Source organism: Balaenoptera acutorostrata, chromosome 4 (genome assembly GCF_949987535.1).
Source record: "Balaenoptera acutorostrata chromosome 4, mBalAcu1.1, whole genome shotgun sequence".
NCBI lineage: Eukaryota > Metazoa > Chordata > Mammalia > Artiodactyla > Balaenopteridae > Balaenoptera > Balaenoptera acutorostrata.
The window spans coordinates 131,049,054-131,061,761 of NC_080067.1; positions in this window are offsets into that span (position 1 = coordinate 131,049,054).

Consider the following 12,708-nt stretch of genomic DNA (forward strand, 5'->3'; position numbering starts at 1 on the left):
GCTCCCTTTCTCTAAAGAAATCCCTGAGTTCTTTCAGTGAAATCTAGTAGTTGCAAACACTACCTTTCTTTGAAAATGACTTTCTTTTATATTCACTACTAAGTGATAGCTCAGCTAAGGATAGAATTTTCATAGATTGGTACTATGACTAATTAGTCCTTTAGTCTCTATTATTACTTTTAAGAAAACTAAAGTCAGTTTCATATGTTCCTTTCTTATGAATATGCCCTTTCTGATAGCTTATAAGACTTCCCCTTTGTCTTTGATATGTAAAAAAAGAGAGCTCAAATGATATGAATAAAATGTTACAATCCATATAAAGTTTAAAAAACAATGCTTTGTATTGTTTATGCATCATTCATAGCTGAGTCTGATTCTATCCATGGGGCATGGCAGTAGGAACTTATAGTCGATGGGTTGTAATCAAATAATGTAAGTGGTGGTATCAATCTTGATGATCTCTGTATTCAGATCAGGATTCCAGCCCTACCATCCTAAGTATACAGTTAACATGAGTTAGAAAGGATCTCAGAGCATCAGTCAAGAAGTTATAATTCAATGCTTGGCTACTCCCTGGGAGGATGGAGCTGGGGATAATGTTGAGATAAGAAAATGCTACAGGGCTTCCCTGGTGGCGCAGTGGTTGAGAATCTGCCTGCCAATGCAGGGGACACGGGTTCGAGCCCTGGTCTTGGAAGATCCCACATGCCGTGGAGCAACTAGGCCCGTGAGCCACAACTACTGAACCTGCGCGTCTGGAGCCTGTGCTCCACAACAAGAGAGGCCGCAACAGTGAGAGGCCCGGGCACCGTGATGAAGAGTGGGCCCCGCTTGCCACAACTAGAGAAAGCCCTCGCACAGAAACGAAGACCCAACACAGCCTAAATAAATAAATAATTAATTAATTAAATAAAAAAAAAAAAAAGAAAATGCTGCAGATATTTCAATATAATAATAAGCCAACATAGGAGGAGGTTACTTTACAATTTTACTTGGTATTTACCATCAAGGACTGTTTGACAAGCTGAAAGACAGCAATGAAGAAAAATAAAATCCTTGCTTCCATGAAGCTCACACTCTCCAGGGATGAAAGCAATATGCAGAAACATATAAATATATAATGTGCATGCAATTATATATGTAAGTGTTATGGAGAATAGTGAATCAGGACAGGGGAACAAAGAAGGACAGTGTAGCAGTTGGGAGCTCTTTTGTTGGGGGCTGTTGGATCCTCCTCGAGCAGAGACATAAAGGAAGTTAGAGAACATGTCTGGTAGATGGCTCATAAAACTGCTGAAAATGGGACCAGCAAATCCAAAGGCTAGTCCTTCCTCAAGTGGGGAATCTGTGTACTTGGCATGTTTGATGAATAAAACAGAGCCAAGCGTGGTTGGAGTAGAGTGAAAAAGAGGACTAATAGGAGATGAGGTCAGGAAGGTAGAGACATAGATCACGTAAAACTTTTTAAGCCAAGGTGTGAATGGTGAATATTTGTGAACGCCCACATGGCACAAAGGACTGACACAAACACTGTGCTTAGGGACTCTGCCAAACTTTAGCCTGGATTCTGCCTGCACTAAGTTTCCCTAAAGATAGCCCCAGCCCCTGTGCTGAGTCTTTGCACAAGAAAATGCAATGCTGCCACATGGCATATATACTTTGTCTCTATCCACATTGCCAAACCGGTTTCAGTAATTTTCCACTCACCCTCCTTCAGAAATTTTCCATTTTCCAATAACCCCTTTTCTGTTCCCCATAGACCCTACTGCCCCCTGGTGTTTTATATGAATATCTCTGGCTGCTGGAGGAGAAAATGGGGGAGTCAGGAGACTAGAGGGACAATTTAAGGAGTCCTGGCCTTGCTACTCTGTCCTGAGCTAAGTCTCAGGCCTCCTGATGACCTCAGAAGAGCTTCCTAGACATTCAGTGAAGAAGTTGGAGTTGATTCAAGGACTAAATAGAGCAGAGGCCCAGGAGAAGGGAATTGCCAACTATATTTGTTCAGAATTGGGAAATGTGTTGGGAAAATATCTGCAAAAATTCATTCAATATCACTGAATCCAATCTATTCAGTTAATTGATGATAAACTTGGGACCAAAGAAGCGTACATGTGATAAGCAGGGCTAGGCTTGCAGATTTGATATGGGTATTTGCCCACTGTGATTTCAGAGATACTGCAAAGGACAAATTCTCTAAAAACTTTGCCCCCAAATTCCTAAGAGTGAGATATTTATATCTTTGTAGTTAGCATTGCCTTTTCTGCAGTCCACTGTTCTAATTTATATACACCTCTAAGAGTATCACGTTAGGCTCTCAATCTTTTTACTGTGAATAAATGTGTAAACACATAAGAAAAGCTGATCAGAAAATAATGATTCTTGAAAGATGGGAGTAAAAATACAGGGAAATAGGGCCAAAATTTTAAAAGACTGGAGAGTGAATGAACTAAACTCAATCTTTGTCTACTTCACAATTTTGCTAAGGGCTATCCAGAGAGCAGAATAAAATCTGGAACCAGCCATCATCAAGAAAATAGTTTTCTTGACAAATATGAACATAAGCAACAAATTGCCAGCCAATTGATTGGAAGATCTCTGTAGCAGAAAATATTTAACAAAGTTTTGTGTTTTCAGAAATAATTGTAATAATGGTTGACATGTATTAAGCTTGATCTGACATGAACAGCTATTATGGGCTAGTTACTATTCTATGATATGTATGTATGTATATAGTGTATGTATATGTGTGCATGTGTGGTGAATATATATAATGCATAGGTGTGTGTATATATATGTATGTATATATTTGTCTTTATCATAACCCAATGAATTATATAATATTATTACGCTAATTTAATACTTGTAGAAATTGAAGCATGAAAGAGTAAATTACTTACCTAAGACTACATAGCTAATATCTGATTTAGGAGGATTTGAACCCAAGCAGCCTCACTCTGGAGCCTATGAATTTTAACACCGTGAATAACAACATAATATTTTGTGCCTGCAGGTATAGAAACTTTTTATTCCCTATTAACAAAATTACTTGGTTTTATGTAAATACAGTCTTTACAGTGTAATTGATAAATACCATGGTCACAATAAAATTACACTTACACAAAGAAACCTTCTATTTCTATCTCCCAGGGAAATAAATGTAAAAATGTCCGAGAATCAGATCATAACTTCACTGGGAGGAGTGACCCAGTGCAGTAAAAAACTTCAGGAACTGAGTTTGAAGTCCACAGACCAAATAGCAGTGTGACAATGAGTAAGTTACCTTACTTTTCAAACTTTAATTTTTTATCTATAAAATGTGTAATAATATCTATATTACAATATTTGGTGAAACAGAAATAATACATGTAAAACAGGTGGCATTTAGTAGACAAACTGATGAAAACTTACATCAATGAAATTAAATAGCAAATTTGTCTCTTTCCTCCTTTTAAAGTGAAAATAAAGTCACACTGGAAATGGAGATTTTAGTTTCCATGTTAGCTTTTTGACAAAAGAGTAGAATATCTACTGTGGACTCTCCCCCAAGGAGAGCCTGTTAAAAACTTGGAAAGTTATAGGCTCTCTTATAATGGAGAAAGAGAGCAAAGAGCCTCCAATAGAAAATATGCCTTCATGTTCTCAGCACATTTTGAATTATAGTAGACCCCAAGGAAAACAACACCGATCTATTGAAAGCGCTAAGTAAGACTTTATGATCACTCTGCGTAAAGCTCTATTTGCCCTATATGCAATGTAAATACAGTGCCAGCGTTTATTTCATATATTTTAGTTGTTAGAAAGCAATCAGGATCTCAGGTTCTAAAAGAAATGGCTTTCTTGGCAGTAAGAATTTGTAATATCAACTCAAAATAAAATAGCAATTTCTCCACCAACTAATCACACACTAGGGAGAAAACCATTGTTCTAAATTATGTAAAGAGAATAAAAAAGTGGTTCTAAAAAGCTTCTAAAGTCATCACTCAGAATGAAAGCTTTAGAATTATCTATGGCTCCTATAGACTTGTAAGATAACAAAGTATTTTCAAAGTGCTGATCATGCCCCAAAGTTGCATATATATCCTCAGAAGTATTTGAGTTGGGATATAGGAGAGCAATGTTGAATGCTGCTTGAATTTAAATCTGCCATATTTGTTGTAGAAAACAAACAAACAAACATATGGTCCTTATCTCAAAATTCTGTTCCTTGAAGACCACCATGTGCATTTGTAACTCCTTTTTAATTTAAAATAGGCAGACAGGATCTGTGTTTATGTTAAGTATCCATGTCTGCCTGACTTAATATTTGCAGATTCTGATTTAAAAAGAAAAAATAGTATGCCTCTTGTTGTTTTATTCTGTTAAAAAAAAAAAAGACAAAAGTCGTAGAGCAAGAAAAAAATGCATAAAATTCTAAAGGTGTGACTTTTATAAAAGCATACTGATTTACAGAATGGGGCAAAACAGATTGCTAGCAGTTTAAAATATATTTTTTTTTTTTGGTTTTCAACAATTGGCTTGGCAAAACTCCAAAGGTTTTCAACATATACCATTGGTAAGGCTGTAAGGGAAATACTTTTTTCTACATTTATTGGCAGGAATGTAAATGGTTCAATTTCTATTACAGGAATTTGTTGATATCCAGCAAAATTACAGTTTTTTTCCCTTTGATCCAGCAATCTCACTTCTAGGAAACTGTCACCAAAATACAAAATGACAATTGTACCAGATTATTCATTGAAGCACTGATTATTAAAGAAAAATAATGAAAATAGCTCAAATATTGATATATAAGGAACTGATTGTTAAATTATGGCGCACACACACAATGGAGTACTGTACAGCTAAAAGGTAGAGTAGAAATAACTCTATATATTATGTAAGTGTGACTTCCAGGATACATTGATAAGTTAATAAACAACGAAGTGGAAATAAGATATTTCTTATTTATAATTCAGAATGTATTATTCTTAATTATGTGTTCATAAAATTCTACAATGTTTGTAAAGTTTTTAACACTTTGGCTATGTCTCTGTTATGACATTGAAAATGGTGTTTTATAAAGATTTTCCTAATAGTTTTGCACAATGAGAATTTAAACTTGAAAAAGAAGCTTATGAGATTTCATTTTACATGTCTTCGTATACCAAGATCCAAGTACATTTTGTTGGATGTGATTTTCATCTTAAAATTGAATTAAACAGTATCACATCCAAAGTCCAATGCTTATTTATATATGAGTTTTTTCTACTTTACACTTAAATTTTACTTTCCACTATTATTCACTTAGACTCTGTACTTCATCTCCGCCCCATGTAATACATTTCTGATTTTGTAAGGGAATGCCATATATACTGGCAAATTTCATTACCTAATCAGCCTTCATGAGAAATTCATCTCACCAGTCTTTCATTATTTCTCAGTTGTAACTATGAACAAGATTGCAATGAACCATCTCCCAGTTTGTCCAACCATGTAAATGCTTGTTATTTTTTATTGATTATACAAAGCAGTGTTTTACTGTTTTGGCAAACAACATAGAAAGGCTATAAACCATAATGAGCCATGAATATGTTTCTAAGTTAAGCTCCATTAATAACTTGAGAATGTATGTAAATTTCGATTATGTATATTTTTGAAAATAGTATGCCAATTTCGATAAATTTGATTTTCTTTAATAATAATATAACAGATCTACTGAAATAAACATGCAGCTAACAGATATTTCAAGTTCAGACTTCTTTCAAAATGTTCTTGGTGTCAGTTTGTTTCAGGGGGAAGATAAACACAGCAGTATGTGGAGACATTTTGAAAAAAATGACATTTTCTAATCTCTGATCAAGCAATCTTCACTGGCTTCCTTCTTGAGCTGCGCACTTATCAGAATGATTCTAAGGAGAACGCACAGACCACATAAATTTGACCCATGTGGACAGGAAAAGGAAGTCCTTTAGCCATGCAAAATCTTCATTCTTTGTTTATTGTATTGATTAATAGTATCAAATTAGATAAGCAATTTGCTAACTGTTCTTTACACATTGTTAAAATCAACTATTAATATTTAATTATCCGGATTATTTTCAAGTTAATAGTGAAATTCTCCTAGGTTAGCAAATCACTTCAGTTGATTTGATAATTTCCACTCTTCTGCTGTACTTTATATTACATTGACCACAGCTGAATTTTTGATGGCTAGAAAGAAATTTAATTAAGCAATCACGGTCACAGCTACACCAATGTCCAAAATATTATTTTAAAAGAAAGTGTTATTCTTGTTTAAAAAAATAGGTTTCAGCTTTATATAAACAAATCATTCAAACAAAGTTCAGCTTTGGATGACTGACATAATTAGCTCATAGGGAAAGGAAATGGGTATTACACAGCCTGAGACAAAATATTTTTCTCCTAACTGGGAATTAGTTGTTGTAACCCATTTGAATGAGCAGTTCCTCTTCCGCACTAGCCTTTAAACATGAAACTTAATTTGCTTTTGCTGATGCAATGAGAGATTTTATTAATTGTGAACCAAGTCTCCTGCTAGCCAGCAATGTGAACATTACAATATCTGGCTAGTTACAGAAGTGCAACTTGGCGAGTACTAAATCCAAAGTCTTACCATGAACAACTTTCATTCTAACCTCTGGAGCTACTTAGTAACATACTTAATAATGTGTTCAACTTGTCAAGAGATAAGGACTATGATTCCTTAATACATTTCTTCTCCCTGACATATCCCATCACCTCAACAACATTTTCAGTGTGAGATTGCTTCTGCTGATTTCCTTTCCACTGCAATATAATCATAAAGAAGTATTACCATCAATCCTCGTGTACCCGAAACATTAATTTCCCCACCCAGGGGAAGAAAAAGAGTTTAATAAACCATACTGTGTCTCTTTTTCACTTCTGGAGATCAGTGAGGAGAGGTGGTCTTCACAAGAATTTGTCCTAACAGTTAAAAAAAAAGTATACAGTAATGTCAAAGCTTCTGCAAGTCTTTGCAAAATTAAGTATGGCCCCTCAGAACTGCTGTAGTCTGGTGAGACAGTTTAAAAGAGGCTGCATTTCTCATGAATTATGAGTGACTTTTGATATTATTGAAAACCAGGAGGTAAAAGGTAAAAATAATATTATATTAAGGCTAAGGAAATCTGGGAATTTTATATAATATTTAATAAAAAAATATTTCCTTAATATGAAATTAGACTACTTCTATCATGGTGACTCATTAATACTTTTTTCTTTAAAATTTGTGTTTATGTGTGTGTGTGTGGACATGTGGACATGTATACTAGGTCCAAAAGTTATTACAGAAAGAATAGCTGGACAATCCTACATGGTTTTATTGTTGACTGTAGTCCTTCTAAAATTTACTGATGTGAGCATTTATTATCTTTGGATTCTTGGTAGCAGGAAAGAGTGAATCATCAAGTGAGAATAATTCCTGTGGTGGTGCATAAGTTTTCAAGAGAAATTCAGAAATATGCCTTGGAATGATTGAAGAATGAGACTCTCAGAAATTAGGGAGAAAAGAGAAAATCACAAATCTAGGGATTAAGGCTAAACATTCTTCTGATGAAGGTGTATAGTTCATGTGTGTGTGGTTTTCCCTTGAACTACTGGAACAGTATGTTTATCATTGGCTTTCAAATTGTATCTATTTCAAAATTCTCTCTGGTTATCCTTAATTATTCAGCATATACATTTGCCATCGTTGTGTTTATAAAATTTTGTGTAATTAACAAAGAAAGTTGTAAAAGGAAGTTTGGATTTCCTGCATCACTCTTCCCCTGAAACAAGTGCCCATGGGATGAATATGTCAGGTGGATGTGAGTCCCAGAACTACGGAGATCAATTAAAAAAAAAACAAAACAAAGCAAAGAATGTCCAAGGTAGAGCTGAGAGAAGAGAGAAAAGGACCATAGCAGAAGTAGTCACAAAACCAGCAACTCCGTACTCTAAGGCAAACTAGCCCATTATAAGAAAATGCTGTATAAGAAAAATATAAGAGCAAGGGCAAAACGGCTGTTCCTTTTTTGCCCACTGATTCCGTACTTGGTATTGAAGCAGCCGTGTTTTGTATTCTCTCATGAGAAGTGTGATTTCAAGATTTAACCCCTGTAAATGCTGTCTCAATAGAAGAACAAGGAAGCTTGTCGTTAGCTATAAACAATGCAGATTCTTTTTCCATAGTCTCTCCACTTCCATTTTGGTGCTCTCCATGAGGCTTCAACCAAAGATTAATCTCTTTAGTCGCACATAGTGGAAGGAGGCTGAGCTGTTTTATTTGTGAAATTAAATTGCCTTCTTTTTTTAAACCCCTTTATTTATTTCTGTTGTTATCAGATAATGTGTTAGCAAAATGCTGCAATATTGAAATGTCAATATTCATTTATAAAATTCACTGCAATGCTTTAAATGGATCCAAGCAGCACAAAATGATTTGTATTCAAAACACTCATTGTCTAATCAGACTCAACTTTGAGTGAACATTTAATCAATTAGGTTTACTTGATTCACTAACAGTTTATAAGATTCTCTGATGATACAAAATACAGAATAAATAATAGTACATATATTAGGAATTTTCCCAATTAAACTCGCTGACTGAGTTTGTTGCATAAACAACAAATATACAGTTAATGGTAAACAGTAGTGAGCCATATTCTATTTCTAAAGGCAATTTTAAAACTGATGAACCATAAATTGTTTTAAAAAACAAACTGGGCTTCCCTGGTGGTGTAGTGGTTAAGAATCCGTCTGCCAATACAGGGGACATGGGCTCGAGCCCTGCTCTGGGAAGATCCCACATGCCGCAGAGCAACTAAGCCCATGCGCCACAACTACTGAGCCTGTGCTCTAGAGCCCGCAGGCCACAACTTCTGAGCCCGCGCACCTGGAGCCCGTGCTCTGCAACAAGAGAAGCCACCCCAATGAGAAGCTTGCGCACCGCAATGAAGAGTAGCCCCTGCTCTCCGCAACTAGAGAAAGCCAGCATGCAGCAATGAGGACCCAAGGCAGCCAAAAAAAAATTAAAAAAAAAAAAAAAAAAGTTTTCTCTTTCCAAAAATTTTGCATTATTTATTTTTGCCCAGTAAGTTGATGAAAAGTATCATTTATATGAAGTTTCTTAAATAATACACTCTAAATGCATTAGATTCAAATACATGTGACTCTGTTATGAATATTCATGTGATGATGTTACCCACCACATGTGTATCAATTAAACAAAATGTAATACTCTTGATGCTCAAGGGAAATAATTAGAAATTGGTTTCCTCTATTATTGAATAATGATGAATTTTATTTCATAGGTACTAACAACAGGATACCAGAGCAAGATCATTACTTTATAATTCAAAGTACTCCAATACTGGGATAAATTTTGGAAACACAACTAGATATTATTAGAAAAACTCACTATTGTTATCAAGCTGAGATATTCAAAAAGAGCATTTTCAATGCTTTATCCCCTCATCCAACTTCATGAGACAAGATATTATTACAGGAAGACGTGGTGTAAATGAACAGGAGAGGAAAGATTGTGGAATGAATAGTGGAGAGAATACTGGACTACGTAAAGCTGAAGCCTGGAAATATTATTCTAGTTTTCCTGCTGAGTTTCCCTGTGGGCTTAGGAAAATCACAGCTCACTTTTCTTGTTTATAAAATGACACCTTCAGAGCTGGCCTTTGAATATGGCTTTAATATTAAATACTGGAAAAATCTAAGGTAAGGCACCAATACAACTTTGCTACAGACAATTCAGGAATAATAGTATAAAAAATCTCAGAAAGAAGGCTCAAGATGTAAGGAAATTAATGAAAAGGAATGATGTGGGAAAAATGTAAGCTTATAGAGAGATATAAAGGACTTACTGTTTTAAGAGTAAAAATACTGTCCTCCTCCTCTTCCTCGTCATCATGATGACATCTTCATAATAATATCAATAGTTAATTTTTGAAATTAAAACAAATAAAAAATACTAGAAATAACAGTATATCAGAGCAAGGATGATGAGAATAAAATAATTATAAGCCCCTTTATTATTAAGCTTGGAAGTTTAATGTTGATTAAATATAGAGTTTGCTAGGTTAAGTATGGATAGTAAATAGTTTTATAGCAACTGGTCATCTATGAGGAAAAATAAAAATTGATCTCTAGTTTATATCATACACTATTTATCCACAGAGAAAAATCAAATCAAATCCTCATTAAATGCTTATATCAAGGATTGGAATGTAAAGGCAAAATGTTTCTATTGCTGTATAACAAATTACACAGCTTAGTGGCTTAAAACAACATTCACTGGTGATCTCACCATGTGATATGTCAGAAACCCAGGTGGACTCAGATGGGTTCTTTGCTTAGGTTCTCACAAGGCCAAAGTCAAGGTGTTGAGCAGGCTAGGTTCTTGTCTGGAGGCTCAGGAGAAGAATCTTTCAGTCTCATTCAGTTTACTGGAGGAATTCAGTTCTCTGTAGTTATAGGACTGAGGTCCCCTTTTCCTTGTAGGCTGTCAGCAAGGGCCACTCTGAGTTTCTAGAGATCTCCCAAATTCCTCATCATATGGAATCTCCATATTTAAGGCTGCAACAGTGTATCAAACCCTCCTTGTACTTTGAAACTGATTTCTCCTGCTACTTGCTGTTACCTGGAGAAAACTTTCTGCTTTTAAAGAGCTTGCTTCACAGAGTAAAACTCACCAACAGAATTTCTGAATCTTAAGGTCAACTAATTGGGATTTTGTTACATCTGCAAAATCACCTCACAGCAGTTCCTAGTGTCTAAGTCCAAGACACAGGAATCTTAGAGAACGACCATCTTTAGAATTATGTCGACCACAGAAAGTTTTTAACATTTTTAGAAGAAAAAATATTTAAAAATAGATTGAAAACCTTACGATGATAAAAGCTTTCTTTAAAAAGACACAAAGAAAAACTTTTTCTTTTTTTGTTTTTTTAATTTTTATTGTATTATATGAGATAATTGGGGGGAGCACAGAAAGCACTAAAAATAAAATAAATAAATGATTAGACGATATTAAAATACAAAGCTTTCTTTATCTAAATTCCTTAACACGGAAAATTCTTTTTTACAAGGTATAACTGACAAAAAAAAAATTGTATACAAAATATATTAATTTCAAGAACAAGGTGCCAGCAGATTCGGTGTCTGGTGAGAAACCTCTTCCTGGTTTGCAGATGGCCATCTTGCTGTATCCCCACATGGCACAAAGAAAGAGCAGGAGCTCTAGTCTCTTCACTAAACCCATCCTGGGCTACACCCTCATGAACTCATCTAAAACTGATTACGTCCAAAGACTCCACCTCCAAATACCTTTACATTGGGATTAGGCTTCAGTGTATGAATTTTTTTGGGGGGAGGGGTCACATTCAGTTCATAACATTTATATGTAATACCATATATACACATGACCTGCAACTTTACCAGATTCATTGATGAGCTCTAGTAGTTTTCTGGTAGCATCTTTAGGGTTTTCTATGTTTAGGATTATGTCATCTGCAAACAGTGACAGTTTTATTTCTTCTTTTCCAATTTGGATTCCTTTTATTTTTCTTCTCTAATTGCCATGGCTAGACTTCCAAAACTGTGTTGAATAATAGTGGTGAGAGTGGACATCCTTGTCTTGTTCTTGATCTTAGAGGAAATGCTTTCAGTTTTCACCATTGAGAATGATGCTTGCTGTGTGTTTGTTGTATATGGCCTTTATTATGTTGAGGTAGCTTCCTTCTATGCCCACTTTCTGGAGAGTTTTTAATCATAAATCGATGTTTAATTTTGTCAAAAGTTTTTCTGCATCTATTGAGATGATCATATGGTTTTTATTCTTTAATTTGTTGATGTGGTGTATCACATGATTGATTGGCAGATATTGAAAAATCCTTCCATCCCTGGGATAAATACTATTTGTTCATGGTGTATGATCTTTTTACTGTGTTGTTGGATTCCGTTTGCTAGTATTTTGTTGAGGATTTTTGTGTCTATGTTCATCAGTGATATTGGTCTGTAATTTTCTTTTTTTGTGATATCTTTGTCTGGTTTTGGTATCAGGGTGATGGTGGCGTCATAGAATGAGCTTAGGAGTGTTCCTTCCTCTGCAATTTTTTGGAAGAGTTTCAGAAGGGTAGGTGTTAACTCTTCTCTAAATGTTTGATAGAATTTTCCTGTGAAGCCATCTGGTTCTGGACTTTTGTTTGCTGGAAGATTTTTAATCACAGTTTCAATTTCAGTACTTGTTATTGGTCTGTTCATAATTTCTATTTCTTCCTGGTTCAGTATCGGAAGGTTGTGCTTTTCTAAGAATTTTTCCATTTCCTCTAGGTTGTCCATTTTATTGGTGTATAGTTGCTTGTAGTAATCTCTTATGATCTTTTGTATTTCTGTGGTGTCCGTTGTAACTTCTCCTTTTTCATTTCTAATTTTATTGACTTGAGTCTTCTCCCTTATTTTCTGAATGAGTCTGGTTGAAGTTTTATCAATTGTATTTATCTTCTCAGAGAACCAGCTTTTAATTTCATTGATCTTTGCTATTGTTTCCTTTGTTTCTATTTCATTTATTTTTGCTCTGATCTTTATGATTTCTTTTCTGCTACTTACTTTGGGTTTTGTTTGTTTTTCTTTCACTAGTTGCTTTAAGTGCTCATCAATAAAGTTAAAGTTAAAGTTAAAAGTAAAGTTGCAGGATAC